The sequence below is a fragment of the Podarcis melisellensis genome (genome assembly GCF_964234715.1).
Source record: "Podarcis melisellensis genome assembly, chromosome: 1".
Taxonomy (NCBI): domain Eukaryota; kingdom Metazoa; phylum Chordata; class Lepidosauria; order Squamata; family Lacertidae; genus Podarcis; species Podarcis melisellensis.
The window spans coordinates 45,427,837-45,449,370 of NC_138528.1; the positions used below are offsets into that span (position 1 = coordinate 45,427,837).

General features: G+C 41.8%; 1 protein-coding gene and 1 long non-coding RNA gene across 6 annotated transcripts in view; one reads left to right on the forward strand and one right to left on the reverse strand.

Annotated features, from left to right (window-relative positions):
* The window catches only part of RGS6 (regulator of G protein signaling 6), a 205,811-nt gene that overhangs the window by 145,153 nt on the left and 39,124 nt on the right, over positions 1 to 21,534 (reverse strand). The window lies entirely within an intron of this gene.
* Positions 7,164 to 9,318, forward strand: LOC309358131. The gene is made up of 3 exons (XR_014163347.1): positions 7,164 to 8,810; positions 8,950 to 9,059; positions 9,265 to 9,318. It is a non-coding gene; the product is annotated as an uncharacterized lncRNA (long non-coding RNA).

The following is a 21,534-nucleotide window of genomic DNA, read 5'->3' on the forward strand; positions in this document are numbered from 1 at the left end:
GTCTGGGGATGTTGTACCGCTGGCTGAGAAACTGGGCTGGGTTCCTGAGGCTAGTGATAAAGGGCCTCACATTTTCCTGAGCTCAGTTTGAGTCAAGTCCCTTCCATGCTACCATGCGTGTCCAATGAAAGACGGAGCGTGCCAGGTAAGGGCTACAGAAAAAAAGGAGAACTGCTCAGGGCTCTCCCTTTAAGGATTCACATACCTCCAGCAGTGGGGTGGAGTTGTAGGCTGGGCTGGACAGGATGAAGAAACTCATAAGCCCTCAGTCCACCTCCTGCCACTTGTCAAAGTGAGCTGCTTATTAGAGGCTTTATATTGTTTTGTTTGGTGGGTGTCTGCTGCAAAAGGGTCTGAATAATTGGCAAATCACAGATAGCCAAAATAGAAGCATGGAGGAAAGAAGTCTTGGCTACGTTGTTCGGAGACAAGGCTATCTCAGTCGAAGCTCTGCTTACAGGTGAGGAAACTGAAATTAGGTATCTGTGAAGGATGAAGCCAAAGCAGCTCCAGTTCAGTGGAAGGCAGCCAATCACAGAGAGAAGGCAAAGCATTTTAACAGATTCCCAAATCTAATTGGCATCACTTAGGCTAAGTACAACAAAGCAAAGAGGGCGGCTGTTTGCCAGAGAATTACGTGAAGCTATGTGTGAGGGGAAGAAAAGAGGGGAAAGCGTGCTTCCAATTTTAATTCTGGGGGTGGGTGGCATATACTTCAAGTATCTGAAGTCTGTGAAAATGTTCAGAGTTGTTAAAACAAAAAGAAATTGTGAAGAGCTCCAGAAGGACCTCTCCAAACTGAGTAAATGGGTGGCAAAATGCAAATGCAATTCAGTGTAAACCAACATAAAGTGATGCAAATCAGGCAAAAAAATACAGTGGTACCTCGGGTTACATATGCTTCAGGTTACAGACTCCGCTAACCCAGAAATAGTGCTTCAGGTTAAGAACTTTGCTTCAGGATGAGAACAGAAATCATGCTCCGGCTGCGTGGTAGCAGCATGAGGCCCCACTAGCTAAAGTGGTGCTTCAGGTTAAGAACAGTTTCAGGTTTGGAAAGAATTAAGAACTTAACCCAAGGTACCACTGTATACTTTCGTTTTTTGTTTTTTTTTAAAATGATTTTTATTGGTTTTTTACACATACAAAAGACAATACAAAACAAAACACATACATCAAAAACATACAACAAAAATTGACTTCCCCATACCTTCCTTTCACCACATCCTTATTTTGCCATTTCTTTTTTAAGCAACCCTTCAGTCAACTTTTAATCAAGTCTCTTTTAAATTTACTTAAGATTTAACATTTACAGCTGTAATTCTTTGTTTCTTACCCCTTGTATACTTTCGCATATACACTCATGGGGACTGAAATTGATTGACTGACCAGTGATTGACCAAGAATGAGACCTTGGGGTCATAGTAGAAAGCTTGATCAAGATGGTAACCCAGTGTTCTAAAATATTACCCATTCTGTGCATTACCTTCCCAAAGGAGCGAGTGATCCTTTTGGGGGCATCGGGTTAACTTTTTTGGAGTGGAGATGAGTTGTTACAATGAGGTTGCATTTGCACCACACCCATTAAATCTCCTCTCTGGTCATATCACAACTTCTTCCAAATGAGCGACCTTCATTCACGTGCACTCACAGTTAGGTCCTGATCCCCTGAAATTTGAGCTTGCAGTACATATCCCCCCCCCCCTCAAATGGAGAAAGCTTCAAATATTCTTTCATTATTTGTACAATGACTTTTCCTATGAAATGAGATGTGGCTTGTGCAATGGTGTGTGTGTGTGTGTGTGTGTGTGTGTGTGTGTGTGAGAGAGAGAGAGAGAGAGAGAGAGAGAGAGAGAGAGAGTGTGTGTTAGAGTTGCAGGAAATCCAAATTAGCAACACAGAGACATTGTGATTAGATGCACCAATAAACTATAATCATTATGTGAATATGTCCAGGTGAGCCTTGGGCTTGCACGCTTCTCCTCAAGACAAGAAAGTTGAGGGAAGGCGGCAGGATCCATAGGGGCGGCAGATCCAGCCTCCATGGAGTGCATTGCCTCCTGCGCCCCACTCCTTAGAGCCACTTCCTCAACATCCATCCCACATGCTGCCTCTACAGCAGCCTCTTGGCAAATAGAAGGTGCTGCTTGTGTTCTCCCCTTCACAGTGTAAATCCCTTGTTCCCGGTGTAAATCTTTATTCCTCACTTTATTCCTCACCAATGCAGAACTTCACTCACCCCTTCTTCCCTGGCCAGGAGGGGGTGCCATTTTGTGGTGCACCTCAAGTGCCAAAATTGGGCCGGCCCTCCTCCTCCTCCTCTGGTATAGCTGTGAAGAAGAGATCAAAGCTTTTACTTCTATTTCTACTAACTGCAGGTTAGCATGATAGTCTGGACCTGGACAAACTATGTACTGAAGTTTTAACTATGGTGTACTGAAACAAATCAACTTCCAGCTATGGTTTATAAGGCTAGCTAGTTTCAGCAAATCTTAGTTAAAATGAACCATTCTCTTGTATTCAGACATAATACTAAATGGTGCTTAATTAAGAACAGAAGCAAATCTGCTCTTCATGGCTGCATCTGGGTGGATATGGGAAGTGTCCTTTTGTCTGAATTCATCCAATGCAACTACAGAGGATGTTGCTTTCACTGCAGCATTTTAAAGCACTATTAAGCAGCAGCTGGTGCAAAATTCAACTGCTGGCGTCTTAGTGGGATACTGAACTTTACAAATATTATGCCAGTCTTGAAAGATCTGCACTAGCTGCCTATTAGCTAACAAACAAGGGTCAAGATTTTGCTGTTGACATTTAAAGCTCTAAGGAAACCAGGATACCGAGAAAACTGCTTCCCCTAGCACAGACCAAGCCAATCTTTCAGACATTTTGAGCAGACGAATTTCTACTTCGTGGTAATGTGGAAAAGGGCCTTCTCGGTGATTGCATGTACCTTCTGGAATTTCCTCCCTCGTGTTCCTGGTGTGACAGAGGCAGTAATGACCTTTAAAAACCACTTTACAACTTCGGTGTTTACCCAAGCTCTACCAGACTCTGACCCTTATTTTCTGTTTTGCTTTGTATACTGCTCAGTTTTAATTGTGATATACAGTTGTGTTTTGTTTTCATCTCATTTTTAGGAAGTGGTACTAAACGTTGTTGTATTAATCTTTTAATACAACAGCATAATTATTTAAATTAAACAGCATAATTTTACAGCATAATTTTAAAAGCAAAACAAATAAAAACCTCTGATGTTCAAACTACACATGGATTTTGGATCTGGTTTTGTTTTTAGGGAAGCACAACCTTTGGCGGTTCCATAACCTGCTCTACTGCTAAAGGGTAAGGTACTTTTGAACTAATCAATATAATGATTCCATAGTACCACTTCCTCACAAAACATTTTTTAAAAAATAGCAGTCAGCAAAGGACAAACATTCAGCTATTCAGTGCTACCAGCTAGAGCAACAGATAAGTGACAGCTTTAAAAAACACACCATTTTAAAAAGCGAAGTCAAGGATTCTCTACAGAGATTAACCTTGATGGTAAATTAAAACTATGATGATGATGCGGAGGAGGGAGGGCTGCCAAACTCCCAATATACCGTATTTTTCCCTCTATAACACGCAGATTTTTTTCTCCTAAAAAGGAAGGGGAGATGTCTGTGCGTGTTATTGAGCGAATGTGTGGTCCCTGGAGCCAAATGGCAAAAGAAATCAGGCAAAAATCAAATCGCGCGTCTCGGAGAAGGGAAACCTGAAAAGAGGAAGCGGCTGCTTTCCTGCATTCTGCCTCAGGGTCTTACTGCCCACCCTCCTCTGTTTCCTTGCTGTGTTTGCTCAAACGGAACAAAGAGCAGGGAAAGCCCCTCCCCTCCAGGCAAGCAGAGGGGAAAGCAGAGTGCTGCTGAAAACATGCAGGAGGGAGAGGGAGGGAGAGAGAGAGAGCTTCTTGTCCATTCTGTGTTTTTCCTTCCCTCCCCACTTAAAATGTGGTTAAAAAGCATTGGGTCAGCCCAAATTCACCATCAGAGCACATAGCATGTCCATGGCTACAGCCTGCCCCCCCAAAATCACACACCCACTGTTGCCTGCGGCTGCAATGGTGCAAAAACGTGGTTACAAAGCATGGATCCACATGGATCCTCAGGATCTTTGCATTGGGTCACCCCAAATTCACCATCAGATCACATGTCTGTGGCCACAGCATGAAGCACAAAAATGATACATCCACTGTTTCATTCAGAATGTTTTTTCCCTTGTTTTCCTCCTCTACAAACGATGTGCGTGTTATGGTCAGGTGCGTGTTATAGAGCGAAAAATACGGTATTTCATTCTTTGAAACCTCCTAAAAATGCCATCTTACAAAACATGAAACGAAGATTACAGTCCCTGCTAGCTTTAGCACCGATGATGCAGCTGAATTTTCATTTTTTTAAAGGTTCCTAGTTTAGCACCAAATTATAAATTTATGTTTTTCACTTTTTGAAATGGATTATGCAGACACTATTGCCATTACTTTGAGTTGTAGTCAACTCACTTTTACTCAGAGTAGACCCACTGAAATTAATGGCTGTAACCAAGGCTCCCCCCCCCCAAGCTGGAACTCACCAGAACTCAGCAATGCCACCTCTCGGGTAGGTGCCATTGCCATTCTAAGAGAACAAGGGTGGTGTTCATGGTGAGTTCCAGCCCCTCTTTTTCTAGAAAAATAGTATTGGCTGTAACTAACTTAAGTTCATTAATTTCAATAGCTCTACTATTGAAGCTGGTTGAATAAAACTCTTTATTTTTGGAAACTTCCAACTTTGGTTGTCATTCTGCAAGTCCTTCCACCCTAGAATCCCTGAAATCAGTTCTAGTGCCTGGATATCCCAAGATCAATGGCTGTTCCTGTTCTGATTTACAAAATGCATGTGTTTATTCCATGTAAATGAAAATCTTTCCGTTTTCCCCCTTACTATTGCTATGTCACCAACACACACTGTCATATCAGTAGTTCTACCAACACGCAGTACTAGTTTTTTGGTTGAGGGGGAAAACCGGTTGGATGGCAAAACTATGTTCAAAATGTAAGGCGCTACACAATATATTTTCACTTTTCTGACTTAAGCAATTAGAGGTTCAAAGATGCACAGCTATCTGCTAGGTGCCTATCTACTCATTAGCTGATTCTACATAATGAAGTGCTAATTAGAGAAAGTGCTCTCTCCATTTCCCTCTCCCGTTAATAGTCTCAGTGCGGCCTTTATGGACAATTTCCTTTCTAGTTATTGAGAGCAGATGGTCAGTTGACACTGTGACATTTCTGTGGGCTTGCTGGGAGAAAGAAATTAAAGATTAGAGGGGATTTTGGTAAACTTAGTATGCAAAACTTTCTTCTATAAGCAAGCTGTGGGTCCTTTCTTACTGATACTCCCCAATGGGGGAAAAACATTTCCCTGGGCTGACAATGCATAATCATTATGAATGAATAAAACTTGTCCCTTCATTTTGGTGAATATTTCATGCAACTCATAGGAAGATGATAATATCAGTGTTATGTACAGTAATAGATATGCATCATGCATACATCTTCAAATAATTGTTGCACATAGCACATATATTATCATCTTCATTCTAGTTTAATTGTGTTTTCCTAACCAGTACAACAAATCAAAAGCACCGCTGCACATCATGTATGCAAACAATATAAATGCACATGACCTTGCACACTGGCACACACTCCTGCAAATTTGATGACAACATTTCAAATCTTTTTACTTTTCCGTTACCAGCAACAAGATTGAATATCTTCATTTTTTACAGATGAACATCCATACAGATGTTTTGAATACAAGTGATACCTTTAGTAGACTCGATCCATCTTGGGTTTTCTGTAAATACTTGATTTTGCAGGGTGGATTATGTATCCCCATAGAAATTAAGGATTAACAGGCTTTCTACATTTGATATAACCAAAAGTATTTTTTTAATGTCTGTGGATGCCCTCTCTGCTCTTCAGCCCTAGACATCCACTTGGAAGGAGATGTGGGAATTCTTACACAGAAGGATGTGGTAAGTGATGTGCTCTTGGTGCCAAATCACTGGGAAGAGAAAGATAATCCCTGTGGATTGATCCTGTCCCCCCCCCATGACACACATTCTCAACTGTTGAGGAACTGTGTGGCAGGTTCATGTGGGTCACTCTCCCTGGCTGTGTGTCCTATTGTGAACTTTTTGGGATAACTGAATTTCCCCTAGGGCCTGAGAAATGTAACATTAACAACAAGGTTTGTTCTTGAATTACCACTCATGGTCTAAGACAAACCACAAAGCTGTGTTTGCTTGGAACAAACACTAGGTTAAGCAGCGACTTAGCTCTCAGTATCATCAGGGACTGGGCAGAGGAGGCATGGTGGACACCGCCTCCCCATCCTGGCCCTTCCAGGGAGGGAGGAAGAGGAAGGCAGTACAGATTTACAACAGGGGTTTGAGGAGGTCACAGCTCAGAGGCAGTTGTGACGAAAAGCTGGGAAATAATTGGAACAACATAATGACACTTTGTCATTAGAAAGCACTCCAGACTCTCCATCTCACAGAACCCAACTAGCCTTAAAAGTAGGAGAGCAAAGAGCTCAAAGACAAAGGACACCTAGCAGCACCCATAGAAGAGACAATGAGAATGAGGAATGAGAAAGTGGGAGAGATGGGGGGAGGAGATTCACTTGGGAAAACACTGTAATGGTTATATGGGGTTGCTCGTGCGTAAGTTGCCGCCACTCCTGGCTAGGTAGCCTGGTTAAACCTTTCCTGGCTGGACAGCCCTTCACTTCGTGGCTGTTCAGTCACTAGCAGAATCCGTCAGTGGGCGTTTCTTGAACTTCTTCCAGCAAAGAAGTTCTTTGACGCCAAGTCTACGCCTACTTTCCCTGCGCGGAAGTCTTCTGTGCAGGGTGGGTGTGGTTAGCGAAGGACCTGTGCTCTCCCCGCTGGTCTCCAGCGAAGAGTCCTGGAGCCCCCTCTCCGATTCCCCCATCCGCCCCCCTTTATCCCTGGTGTTACGCTGATTTCCTTCCCCAGCTGATGAGTCCCCTCTCTCCCTGCTTGGCCCTTCTCCGGCATCGCTTGGGAGCCCTGCCTCCACTTCTGGCTCTGATGTCAGTTCCCTGACAAACACCATTATCCAAGAGGCTGGGTTCTATAGCCTCTCTCTGTAAGACTGAAATAAAAAGGACAGTAAGAAACTTTTCCTTGTCTCTGTAACTTTCCTGGGCAACCAGCCGGGAGCCACTGACAGCATTCTGACAAACAGTAGTATGGCCATCGCAGTAATGAAGCAGACACCATTTTCTAAATGTCCACCAGTATGCTTCGTTGCTTACCATAGTTTGGCTTAGCATTCTGTGTGATGCTTCTGCTGTCAAAAGCATAAGGGACATATTATATTTGACAGGCATAGATATCCTGTGAGAGATTCCTGTGCTTCTATTGCCTCCGTTGAAGTAAACTGTATAAATGCTTTAAGAACAAGAACGGCTTCCACATCAACCTGCGCTCAGTGAGTCTCAGTATCCGTTTTATACACAACATTGGTATGAGGCTCACTTGCAGGCGTGACCCCGTTTCTGAGAAACTGTACGTTGTGATTTGACCCTTAGCAGAGAAGAATGACAGGCTGGGGACAGAGTGCAACAGAGCTGAGACACCAACAAACTACAGAAAGCCGCTGAAGTAACAGTGTCAGAGAGGCCTTGTTAATCCTGGAAAACTATGAAAGGAAAACAGAACCGAATGCCAGAAAACTTCTTGGCATCTCTGCAAGACCTCTTTATATACAAAGAACATATGGGCAGAGTTCAAGCTGTTGACTGATAGCTACTGCACTTTTTAAATATGTTTAGTTTTGCTGTTCTTATATTTTAAAGAAAAAGTGTAATCTTTCAGTAACTGGCTTCTTGTTCAGCTTTGTAGCTTAAAGACTGTATGTGAAAACAGATGAATATCAAAAGGCAGTGCTTAATAAGTTTCAATATGCTCTCGATTGTTTTTAAATATTTTTAGATTTCTTAACTTTTAAAAAATGTTCTAAATAGGTTGTTATTTAGGTTTATTTAGTGTTATTTAGTTTCAACTGTACTGTTTTACTACTTTGTTGATGGCCACCCTGGGCTCGTTTGGGAGGAAAAGTGGGACAGAAGTTTATTATCGTCATCAGTCAACAGACTCCATTGCTGTGTGAGCCAGGCCATAATGAACAGTTAATTTCTAAAGATGTGAGGATTGGTTTATTGACCCCACAGTTCTAGAAGAAAGAGGATGAAGTTTGGGCCCACAAACGAAAGAAGCCAGGATGCCAGTGGTTGCATTAGTCCTTTTCTAAGCTACTGAATTTGGCAGTCAAGAATAAATTCACGTGACTAATTGATATTCATTGGCTAGAAAAGCCTTACTTAAAATGTAGAAAATAGGTTTAAAAAAACACTGGGGTCAAAACATGATTTGAGCTAACTTCATAAATTTCATTGTCTGTTCTATATAATCTTGCATCATGAGAGAAACTGTTTTATAGCACTATGAGTTTCTTCAGGATTAAATATTGCTGCTTTAAAAACAACAATTCATTGCAGCAAAGTGAGATAATCAATGGTCAGGTGCAAGTAAAAGGAACCGCTGAGAGTAAGTCAAGTCCTGTGTGGTTCTTTTTAAAAATTTGGCAGTTAGCCATTTTTTCTTTGTAGTTCCGACCTCACCTGTATTCTATTAGATAAGGGTGTATATCTTAGGCTTGCCTGTAGTAGAATAACACAGTATTATGGTTTAACATGGTGAGCACTGTGTGTTCAAATTTCAAACTAATTCTTCCAATCTGTTTAGTGGAACAATTTCCTGTTGATTTCATCTGTTACTTTCTATTGTATTAAAAACCTTTTCCTTTTCTTTGTTCTACCTTTCACTTTCATTAAGTGCTCCTTTCTTCTGAATTGCAAGTTTTCACTTGTTTGATTGACTTAGTACTTGACAGCAAATGTTCCTGCCTTGAGAAACAGATTTGCACTTGGCCGAAAGAAGAAATGGTGAGTGGGATGTTTTCACAGCTACCAAAAGCTGTCATGTAGGAGGCTAGCGTTTTTTCTGATGAGAAGGTGGAATATTTCCCAAAATATGAAAGGTAATTGGGAGAGGTCCTTTAAAGAATGGATGAAGGGGTGGCGGTGTTCAAACGATCCAATACATGCAGAGGCACAAACCTATCACAAAATATATTGCTTATTTTGACAGTTTGCAGAAGATGCTGAATTACAAACCTTCAACATGTAAGCTGAAATCTGAAAACTTGGTAATATTTATCAATCAATACAAATGTTTATGGAGTTCAATTTCATGTCATGTAACGGGCAAGATTCTTCCAGTTAGTGCTGTTTATTTTAAATTGTATACCCTGCTTTTTGAGGAACTTCTTTCACGAAGCAGCTTACAATCTCCAGTAACAACCAGTTCCATGTTTTCTCAGTGAAATAAATCAATTTACCATACAGATAAAGCATGAAAAACAAAACATTCATATGGACACATTTCCCCCCCCAAAAAAATATCTGCTTACCTGGAGACATGACTGCAAACTCTGGATAGGGTCTTCAGACCATTTGAGTATCTGGGGCCTAGACATATGAATGGTCTATAGAGGAGGTCATACTAAATAAGACTGAGAACACCTTATGCTCAGAGTATAAGCATACAGGTGTGTATTACGGTAGTTAGCATGCAGAACTCCACTCAGCTGACACCACCAACCCTGATTAATAGGATTTTCTTTTCTTTTGGAAGCACAGAGAGACAAAGGCTTCAAGAAATGCAGGCAATTTTGCAAAGAAACCAAATGTAGCTTTTCTGTTCCAGCTCCAAACTGTTGGTACTTTGCTGACCCAGTACTAAACCTTACTAAAGTCAGCATCTACACAAGCACATCTGGACATGCAACATAGGCATAGGCAAACTCGGCCCTTCAGATGTTTTCGGACTACAACTCCCATCATCCCTAGCTAACAGGACCAGTGGTCAGGGATGATGGGAATTGTAGTCCCAATACATCTGCAGGGCCAAGTTTGGCCATGCCTGCTCTAGAGTAAGTGATTTCTCTTCTCCCACCCAAATATATATAGAGAAAAAAACTATTTCTCTCAGAAGAGAACTTTGGGAGGTGACTTTTTTTTCTTTTTTTGCAAGGGATAGTCTTGGCCCATCAGGTTTAGTGGTACTTGTAGATTTTGTTGGGAATCTGGTATGAGATGCCCATGCAGTGGAAGTTGCTCCCAGCACCAGTCACCACATAGCAGAAGCAGGTCGAAATCACTTTTTGCTGCAGAAGATAAGGCTCATTAAAATAGTTCTGGACATAGATATATACAGCTTGTAGGATTTGAAGATACAGATATCTACAGATCCATATTAGAACAATGTATCTCCATTGCTCCAAATAAACTCCAGCAATTCAAGACATAATACAGACTCTGACTCACACTGATGAACACAATTGAGCTGACATACATTAATCACAGATATAGTCAGGGACACTGGGCTGGGTGATCTTGCACCTGCAATTAGCTCATCCATGGGGTGATTTAAGCTCATGAAAGAAATTAACCCTTCCCATGTCCAGTTACTCCAACAGATTTAGTTCTGGCCAATCGGGAAGTTAGCTTTAAACCTGGCCTTTCTTAATGTTTTGTTAACGGCTGAAGGTGCAAAGAGGCATGTAAGAAGACTACCACCAATAAGTGCCCTGGTGTCCCTTAACACCCCAGTTTAACAAGACATGTTTATGACTTGTTAACACATCAGACTGGCAAGAAGTGTGGTTGATACAATAGGTGTGAAACTCTATCTGGGCTACACCTGCTGTTTCCTGGAATGTGACTCATCAGTCTGTTCTGATGGCAAACTTGGGTTCAATCTAAACTGCTAGATTGGCATGTCCAACTATATCCAAAATGGAGCCTATCCATCATACCCATAATACATCCCGAAATTTGGTGCCAAAGCATTTAATACAGTTTTCCCCACATCTTTGCCTCCAAATCTCTGAGAAAGGCTAACCAGTAAACTGAGATGTGATGATATTTATTCCATTAGTTATGAGTGAGCATAAATATGCTATTATGCTAGTAGACATGACTTTGGTGACGACTTCCAGGCCATTTGAAATGCTGGCTGTTACTGATGGATGCTGGAGTCAAATAAGATTTAGGAGGATACCGCATTGGATCTCTCTGATGTAGACCTTTCCTTTTTCCTTCCTCAGAGGGTCCAAAGATTATAGCTTATAAAAACAGAAAAACAACAAAACACCAATCCCAAAATCAGTAATCCATACAGGGAAGACACTGACAACATCACTTTAAAAAATAATAATTCAAAGGCCAGGGTAAAGAGATGCATTTTTAGGAACCAGTGGACAGTGTAATAGATTGTGCCAAACACATGTCTCTGAAAAGGGAGTTCCATATTTTGGGGGCTACCACCAAGAAAGCCCTCTAATAAGCCAATGTCTCGCTCCACCCCCCAAACCTGAGTGCAGCAGAAAGAAAAGGGGTTTCTCTTTTGAAACGAAGGCTGTTAAGTCTTAAAACACTAATACCATACAAAGCTTTATGCAAAAATAGTTTTCACAAACATTGTTTTGCCTTGAATGAAGCATTGCTCATTTTCTGAAATTTGATTAGCTCTCCAAGAAATCAGTGTTCCAAAATTAGGGCGGTTGTGCCTGGCCTGGGGGATGGAGGAGGAAAGGGAACCTGCAATTTAGATATGAAATTGCCTGGTGATGAGCAAGACCACTGAGTCATCTGGCCTAACGCTGCATGCTCTGACTTTGTGGCAGTCCCAAGCATGGGTCCTCCCCAGCCTTGTTACATGAAGTTCCTTTGGACAAGGAGATGTTGGGAGCAGAACCTGGACTCTGCTACATGGTATGTGCTCTCCCACCAAGCCATGGCTTCTCCCCAACTTCACATGAATGCAGTTAAGACACAAAGCTCTTTCTGATATGGGCTTCCGTTGAAGGGGTTAACATCAGCTGAGTTTTAAAATCCAGAAACCTCTTTTCTGTTTCGAGCGCTGCCTTGGGATGGATTGAAATTCTCAGCATTGCGCAGCTCCTGCTCCATATTCTTCTTGCGCCTCCTCAGTACATGATGAGACGGCTTCTCGGTAACCTCTGCGTCACTCATGTCTCCACCTCCTTTCCATGCTGCTCAGATTTCTGCCACAAGCAGTTCACAGTGAGGAAAAGTACACTTCCTAGTTATATCTGAAAAGGGCTACCGTACTTCTTTGCTGAAGGCCAGCCTAAATCAGGCTCCAGTTGTTCTGGTCTACAATGGGTGGGGCTGGTGTGAGTTGTACTCCAAAATATCTGGAAATCACCCCTTGGGGAAGGCAGTTCTAGACTGTGGACCCACTAGTTTTGTTTGTTACTATGTTGTGTATTTCTGTGTTTTTATACTGCAAACAGCCTTGTGGTCCGCGGATGATGGGTAGTATAGAAATTTAATAAATCCATATAATATTAGCCAGGAGTAGATAAATTGCAACTGCATTTCCCCCACAGCTGTAAATGTCCCATATGATGGAGTTTTCAATACGGCAATCTTACTGCTGAGATACATAGAAAAGCAGCTTAAAGATGAACACACTACATCTGCATCAAGTCTAATTCTGAAAAGAATTGTCTTCAGCATGAGTGCTTCCATGCAGCTTTTAAAAGAAAATCAGGGGAAGGTGGCAGCAATCTACATACAGAAGCAGGAGGGTGGGAGGGGGGGGGGAAACCACACACCCAAGGCTGTATCTTGGAGTGTTAAAATACATCTAAATGCGTTTATGCCAACCCTCAAAAGAAGGGCAGGAAAAAATCATTTTGTAGCTTGGAGCAAACTGGAGTTATGTGTTTGCATGTATTTCATCATCGGCTTATTTAATGTCTTCTGTTTCTTAGGATGACTCTATAATTCATCAGCTGCCTTAGGAGACCTATAATAAAGTGATGCTTGTCCTGCTTCCTCTATTTTTATAACTCTTTGCAGGGAATCTCTGAATTCTAATGCAAAACAAGGTACTGAAGTCTGGCTGGAAGCAGGTATTCCCATTTCTCTGTTTTGCTCCCAAACTCATAATATTTAAATGCTGTTAGGATGCTGAACAGCCTTAATTAAAAATAAATATATCTTTAGGGTGAAGAGTCAGATCAAAGAATCAAAATACTACGACTACTGTTATATTCAGATTGGTCGGAATAACTCCGGAACGTTGGTGATAAATTATCATAATAAAATCTTATTAGGGAACTGCAGCAGTCATAGCTAAGTGCACAGGTAGCCTCAACAACTGAAAAGGGCAGGTAACTGCTGGCTGACATTATGTGTAATGGCAAGATAATTTCAGGGCAATTTTCAGTGAAAAGAGCAGTAAAAGTATACTGCAGCTTCCTTGATGCTACATGATTCAAATTCATGATTATACCCCGCCCTCCCCAGCCAAGGCCGGGCTCAGGGCGGCTAACAAGCAATAATAAAAACAAGTTGAATGAATACAACTTAAAAACAAGATTAAAATATAACATTAAAATATTGAAACGTTAAAATATTAAAATGCAGCCTCATCACAGGAGGAGAAAGGAAAAAGAAAAAAGAAAGAGGGGGTGGGAATCAAACTGGCTCCAAGCCAAAGGCCAGGCGGAAGAACTCTGTCTTACAGGCCCTGCGGAAAGAAATCAGATCCTGCAGGGCCCTGGTCTCCTGAGGCAGAGCGTTCCACCAGGACGGAGCCAGAGTTGAAAAGACCCTGGTTCTGGTTGAAGCTAATCTAACTTCCTTGGGGCCAAGGACCACTAGGGTGTTGCTATTTAAGGACCTTGAGGCTCTCCGTGGGGCATACCGGGAGAGGCGGTCCCATAGGTACGAGGGTCTTAGGCCGTAAAGGGCTTTAAAGGTCAGCCACAGCTTCCAAGCATCTGGTCAGTGTGTCCAGGGCCGAGTCGGTGTGGCCATCCATTACTGTTTATTGTGTCATCATACTGCACAATAAGGTAATAAGAGATGGAGTTGTTGCTTTAGAAACTTTTAAAACTTATTCAACAAAATTTGTATGCCACGTAACTGTAAATGACTTTGCTGTTAATTTTGTAAAATGGAAGAAATAACCTTGCAACTCACTTTTTTTTTTTTACAATCAAGTACAGTGGTACCTCATATAGATAGGTAGCCGTGTTGGTCTGCCATAGTCAAAACAAAAAAAATTCCTTCCAGTAGCACCTTAAAGACCAACTAAGTTAGTTCTTGGTATGAGCTTTCGTGTGCATGCACACTTCTTCAGATACACACCTCAGGTTAAGTACCTCAGGTTAAGTACTTAATTCGTTCCGGAGGTCTGTTCTTAACCTGAAATTGTTGTTAACCGGAAGCACCACTTTAGCTAATGGGGCCTCCCGCTGCCACCGCAGCACAATTTCTGTTCTCATCTTGAAGCAAAGTTCTTAACCCGAGGTAATATTTCTGGGTTAGCAGTCTGTAACCTGAAGCGTATGTAACCTGAAGCGTATGTAACCCGAGGTACCACTGTATATAAATTTTATGAAATAAAACAAAATAAAACCTCTAAGCAGTTTACAAATACTTGTATCTAATGTAGCACTATGTAAGGCTCCTGTCACAGCAAGAACTTCTACTTGAGGAACAGAACATTCCCCACTCCACACACTCCAAATCTGTTCTGTGCAGAGGAAATCCTTGCTCTGACAAGACATAGGAGCCAGATAAAATAATATAAAATAAAATAAATAAAATATAAAATAAAATAAAATAAAATATACATTAAAATTGTTAATAAAAATGATGGTAAAGCCAAGTTGTTGGGTTTTTTTAAAAAAAGCAAAATGAATAACACCAAGTATACATTTATTTATTTATTTATTTATTTATTTATTTATTTATTTATTTATTAGATTTGTATACAACCCTTCATTGGAAGATCTCAGGGCTGTTCACAGCCTAAAAATACAACATAAAAAACCACAATACATAATGAAAATAAGAATTAAAACAAAACAAACAAATAACCTCACCTCCCACAAAATAATCAACCAAAGGCTTGGTTGAAGAGGAATGTTTTTGCCTGGCACCCAAAAGTGTATAATGAAGGCACCAGGTGAGCCTCCCTAGGTGAGCTAAAATGAGAAATTAAAGTGCACATTAACTTTACACGTCTGGGCAGAAAAGTTTTCATCAGGCTCCAAAAAAAATACTGAAAACACCTGCCTAATGTCAAGGGGCAGAGTTCCAGACTTTAGGAGTCTCGTGTAGCACATAGAGTTAATGCCATGTTCTTCCAAAAGCAGTGTGTCATTTGGTAGAACACTTGGGTGGTTCAGAGTGGACCATTTTCCTCCTCGCACAGCTGCACCTGCTGCTGTGTGGGGAAATTCTTCTTCCTCTTTGGCAGACTGATGCAGACAGCCACGCTGCCCTAGGAAGAAGCTGCTCCCCACAGGGGAGTTTGCCTTGTCTCCCTGTCTCTGACCATCCCTGTTCTCTTGAGCCAAAGACTTCCAAATGTGGAAATTGGAAAGACATTCAAAGCACCAAATCCCTTGACTCAGCTACTGCTAATGTGGAGAAATGGCTGTAATTTAAAGTCTGGATCCAAAACAAGATTTTGCAATAAAACCCACAGCGCATTAATGGCCAGAATTCTTAAACGTTTGAAAACCTCTGCAAATGGCCAGTAAGTACTTCGGTACTGAGGTCCTTAAAGCAGGAGCTCATTTTTTATACTTTTCTTAAAAGAAGGAACAACAGCTCTAAACAGTTTTTCAGTAAAGGTTACAATCATTTATTATTTATAAAAGTGTAATATTACCGAACAGATATAAAAAGAACAGGTCCCTGGACACAGGCTCTAACATGAAGCTTTTGGGGAGCGATAGAATGGGACACTGGTCTTCCAGCCTGCTTAAGGATGAGACCGGATTTAAAAACTACCCTGCAAGGAGGCAGAAAACTTGTATTGCTTGGATTTTTTAAAAGGGGGAGGTCAAAGAAAGGGAGTCATTCTGTCTCAAAACCTCTCACCCTAGAAGGGTAAGCTTGAGCCTAAAATCCTCCATACATAAAAGTAAAGGGACCCCTGACCTTTAGGTCCAGTCGTGGCCGACTCTGGGGTTGCGGCGCTCATCTTGCTTTATTGGCCGAGGGAGCCGGCGTACAGCTTCTGGGTCGTGTGGCCAGCATGACCAAGCCTCTTCTGGCGAACCAGAGCAGAGCACGGAAATACCGTTTACCTTCCCGCCAGAGTGGTACCTATTTATCTACTTGCACTTTTGACGTGCTTTCGAACTGCTAGGTTGGCAGGAGCAGGGACTGAGCAACGGGAGCTCACCCCGTCGCGGGGATTTGAACCGCCAAATTTCTGATCGGCAAGTCCTAGGCTCTGTAGTTTAACCCACAACGACACCCGCGTCCCATACCCTGAGTCTAATTAGGCCCAAAAGGCCCTTTGGGGAAGGCAATGCCCACCTTGCCCAACCCCTGATGGCATCTGGTGGAAGGCAGCTAAAAATTTGGTTCAGGTGAAAGGGAGGGTTGGAGCACCTCTGATCAGCTGCCTAGCCCTATGTGCAAAATAGTGCTTTGAAAGGAGTTTCAGGTCTTTGGAAGTCCTTCAAAGCACTCTCTTGTTCTGTGCTTTGAAAGGAGCTCAGCAAGACCCAATAATCAAACGACTATCAGGTCCTGAGCAGGGATCTTACAAAGTTCTCTGCAAGACTTCTGTGGGCAAAAAAAGATCACCTAAAGCCATTGTAACATCAGGTGATTGGCATCTGGGAACCTATCATAATTGGCCTATGAGGGGTGGGTGAGATAATGATCTGGCCCAGTGGCCAGATCCCCACCCCTGCTCCCACATTTACCTGGGAGTAAGCCCAAGGTTCCTTTTTCTAGCAATAGCTCTTCTGTGGATGCTGTTAGAGCTATTGTGCTGAAAAGGAACAAAATCAGATTCTTTCCACAGTGAAAAGCAACACAATAATTACCCTTCATGGGTGAGAAATTCTGCTTGCTCCACAGGGATTAATTTTAGTTTATTTCAAATTAACTGCCAGGCTTTAATGATTTTTAGCACATGCAGTTAATGAGGCCTGGGAGTGAGAAATCCAGGGGTCTTTGAATCGCAGGCAGAGAAAGCCCAGAAACACTTCTCCCACCCACCTGTTTTCCGTTCTGTAATGATCAGAAGAACGCCAAGAGCGGAGAAATGATAGTTAATAGTGAAGAATGGAACCTGCTCATAGAACCACATGCATTTTCCACTGGACTTTAACTGTTTATGTATCTCACTTGTGATGGAAGCAGGCAGGTAGTGCCTAGGGTAAGCTAGGCACCGTCTGAACAACTGCCTAAATAGGCCTCAACAAAGTAATAATAGTCAAATTATGTAACATTCTCATTTCATAAATGTTCAGCATTTAAGAACATAAGAAGAGTCCTGCTGGATTGGGCCAAGAGCCCATCTAGTCCAACATCCTGTTCACACAGTGGCCAGCCAGTTGCTTGTGAGAAGCCTGCAAGTTAGACTTGAGCACAACAGCACTAGCACTGGAGGTCAGACACAGCCATCATGGCTAGAAGCCACTGTTAGCATTTGAACACGCTTCCAAAACTGAAGCCAAATCACATCGCCTTGCTGGGTGGTTTAGTTGTTGTGCTGCTGAGATCCAAGAGCTGGCTCCCGAGTTCAAGAAAAACGCAAAGTTTTGGCCGCCCATCAATTGATTTGTGAGGGTAACAGTCAAGTTATTTGCCCCAATTTATGTGTAGTACTTCAAATGATTCTCACTGTAACTGTTATGCCTGATGAGAGGTCATTTTCAAAGTTGGAACTTATAAAAAGAAGCATGTGCTGCAAGAACATCCAGTAGGATTAGCACTGATGTCAGCTGAACTGGGAGAAGTTTGGATTACAGAAATTTGATTGAGGACTCTGCTTCCAAGAAGGCGAGACAATTTTTCATTTCACTAAATAGAAAATGAAAACATTGACTTTTATGTGATTAATCACTATGTTATTTTTCAGTGAACCGGCTATCACTAAATTCACCGTACAGTATATCCTTCCTACCATATCATACAAAACCTTAAAAAACACACCACTTTGTAGGGTTGGGGGGGTTGGGGCTGTTTCTGGTTACAAAGGAGAATTGTGTATGAAGTTAACAATTTGTTTATGCCTTGCATTCATGTATTTACAGTTTGGTGGTAACAATGGTTTGCATCAGAGGTCTTCAATTGGAGGGTGGTGACCCACTAGTGAGTTGCAGCTGGATCCAAAATGGGTCATAACACTATCACCGTGGAAATATGTGGCATAGGGTTACGAAATGGGTCTCCAAATGCATGTTTGGGTTAATCATGGGTCTGAAAAGGTTGGAGAGACCCAGTTTACATAATATTCTCCACGCCAGTTGTAATGAAAATTGGCAAGGAATGTATTAATGAATCATTTATCTGTACTTTCATTGCAGCTTTGTATGTAGAATTGGCTCTATTCATGCCTGACTCGCTTTCATACCTTTAATGGCCACAATGACTCTCTTGCCCAGGCCCCCCAAAACCCTAGGGTACCCATGGGCATAGCCAGGATTTTTGTTAGGGGGGCAAGCTTTTGTTGGGGGGGTCGGAACCTCAGATTTGTATTGATTTTTATTGATGGGGGGCAACTGCCCCCCTGCCTACACCCATTGTTGAAATGTATAGGAAATATTCCAGTAGACAGGTTGGGAGGCAATTCCAGCAACTATGTCAGGAAGCAATTACATAGAGTTGAGAGATTGCGGGAGGGGGTGAGCACATGATCTATGTCTAAGCCTGTCCAAAATTATTTGGGCCAGATCCAAGATGCAGAGGAAACGGATTGGTGCTGAAAGACCAAGATAAATTGCGTGCTCATGGAGGCTCAGTTGGAAGCAACTACAATATGTCAAGTCTGTAGAACGTGCGTATTTTAAGAAGTGTATTTTAAATGAACACACACCCTTGTCATGAGGCTCCCCTGATTCTTGGTGTTTGCAGGAGGATGCACAAAGATTACATGACTAACAGGTGAACTGATGAACACTGGAGGTGGGGAAGCTGGGTAATGTTGGAACAGGACTAACCCCTAATATGGGGCAAATGATGTAATACTGTTGACCTAGCTTACAAGCTTACCTAATAAGGATTAATTATAACACTTTAAAGCCTCATACTTGTTTGTTATATTTTAATATATGCATTTTACAGTTACAAATAGCTTCGTTATATAAGGAAGAGGCTAGGGGAAGTGCAAGAACATTAAGATTCTGATAAGTGGAAGAGTCTCACCTTCTTGGAGCTGTTTTACATGGCAGCCTTCAGAATACTTTGTACTCCCAATGACAGGTGAATATGAGCTCCTTTAAAAGGAGCTTGGTGCCCAATGGAAAAATCTCACATTTCGAACACTGAAATTCTTTATGCATATCTGTGCTTTTTGTCTCCACAGTTGTTCCCATACTGATCTAAGTGCAAAAAAAAAAAAAACACTTCTGGTTGTGTTTCTCTTCCATGCAGTAACTGAGGAACCAGGTGCCTTTTTGCATGAACTCAGATCAGAGAGGACACAGCTACAGAGGCAGCAAATCAAACACACTTAGACATATATACGTGCAGGGAAGTTACGCCCAGTCAGCTTCATTAGCATGCAAAGCTTAACTAGAGCCAGTCTTCCACAAGAGAAAGTTTGTTTTCTGCGAGAGACCCTAGAGAATCTTTGGCCCTCCAGAGGTTGCTGAACTGCAACTCTCTGCAGTAATGCTTCACACAAACTTTACAGGATGGTTTATTGTGGCACAGAGCTGAGCTTATTGTTCAATAATTGTGTAAGATATGGCTAGAGTGGCTAGATGTACCTATTTTATTAAATACATTTGTTGGCCCTTATAGAGTTTATTTTTCTGTCACATTTTTTTTTAAATAAAGAAAGTAAACAAAGTTTAACCTTATTTTAAAAACCCTCCATCTTCTGTTCTACCCCAAAGGGCAATCTCAGTGGAGAAGAGAGTTATTATAGAAGCTAGGTAGCTGTATTACAACGATTGTCAAAATCCTGCTAAAGCAAAGTGATCTAACTGGCTGAATGCCTAGTCCAAGGATATCCAGTAATGAAAGTGCTTCATCATTGGAAAGAATAGCTGTAATATACATCACAACCTACAGAACACTAAATTAGGTGGGTTTCATTTGTAATATGTAAACTGCACCAACTAGGCTGCAACAGGATTCTGACAGATTCCAACATGTTGGATTGATAAATATTAAAGACTATCAAGTACTAAATGGTGCTTACATTTCTGGGAGACATAAATATATCAGTTTGTGTGATTAGTCAGCTCTTTATAGAGTCAGAGGCAGATATATTTATATCCCCCCAGAATATCCAACTGACAGGCACCCACCAACAAGCAACAAGTGAAATCCATTTCTGACAACATTGGTGCTTACTTGGGCTAATTCATAGGAGCCAACTCCTAGAGGCCAAGGTCCCTTCACACCCCCAATAGAATATTTGAAGGGGCCAGCCCCCCCCCCCAGTTAATGGGAATCGCCATTCCAATGATGTGCATGTGCTGCATCTTGTGATCGATTATGCATGCCGGGACTTACCTGAGCCCCTTAGTATTTTATTCAAGTTGGCACCCCTGGGCTAATTACATTGAAAAGACCTGCATCTGCATTAGACAATCACATGTTGTGCCCAGTTTGCATGATTTAAAATCAGAACAAACATCCTAATTAGGAAGAGTGAGATGTCCTTCAATTCTAAAATAAAATTTGGTGTAATGTGTGAAACATGTTACAGAAAAATGTTTGGGGCACAGCTTCAGTAAAGAAGTACAGTGGTACCTCAGGTTAAGAACTTAATTCGTTCTGGAGGTCCGTTCTTAACCTGAAACTGTTCTTAACCTGAGACACCACTGAGACAAGTTCTTAACCCGAGGTACTATTTCTGGGTTAGCGGACTCTGTAACCTGAAGCGTCTGTAAACTGAAGCGTCTTCTGTAACCCAAGGTACCACTGTACTAGTAACATCTCAAGAACAGTTGCATTGTAAAGATACAAAAGTGTATGCAATCAGTTTGGGGAAATAAATTGTCTGAATCCAGGAAACAGAACAGGGCCATGCCACGAATGAGACTCCTCACACACCTGTCTGTTGTGAAAGGTTTGTTTCTGGAAACTTTCCCTTTTGAAAATACACAGATACAGGACCTGGGAAAGCTGTGGGCCCAAATTTCGTGTGTGTGTGTGTGTGTGTACTTCTATGGAGGTGCAGGGGTATTAGCAAATCTGCTTGTGTGCCAGTGCATGTGTGCCTGGGAACCCATGTCTCACAGTCACAAAAGATTCTCAAAATCTTCACTGGAAATGACTGTGCACCACAGGCATTATTGCAATGGTCATGATTGTCTAGCTTGCATTG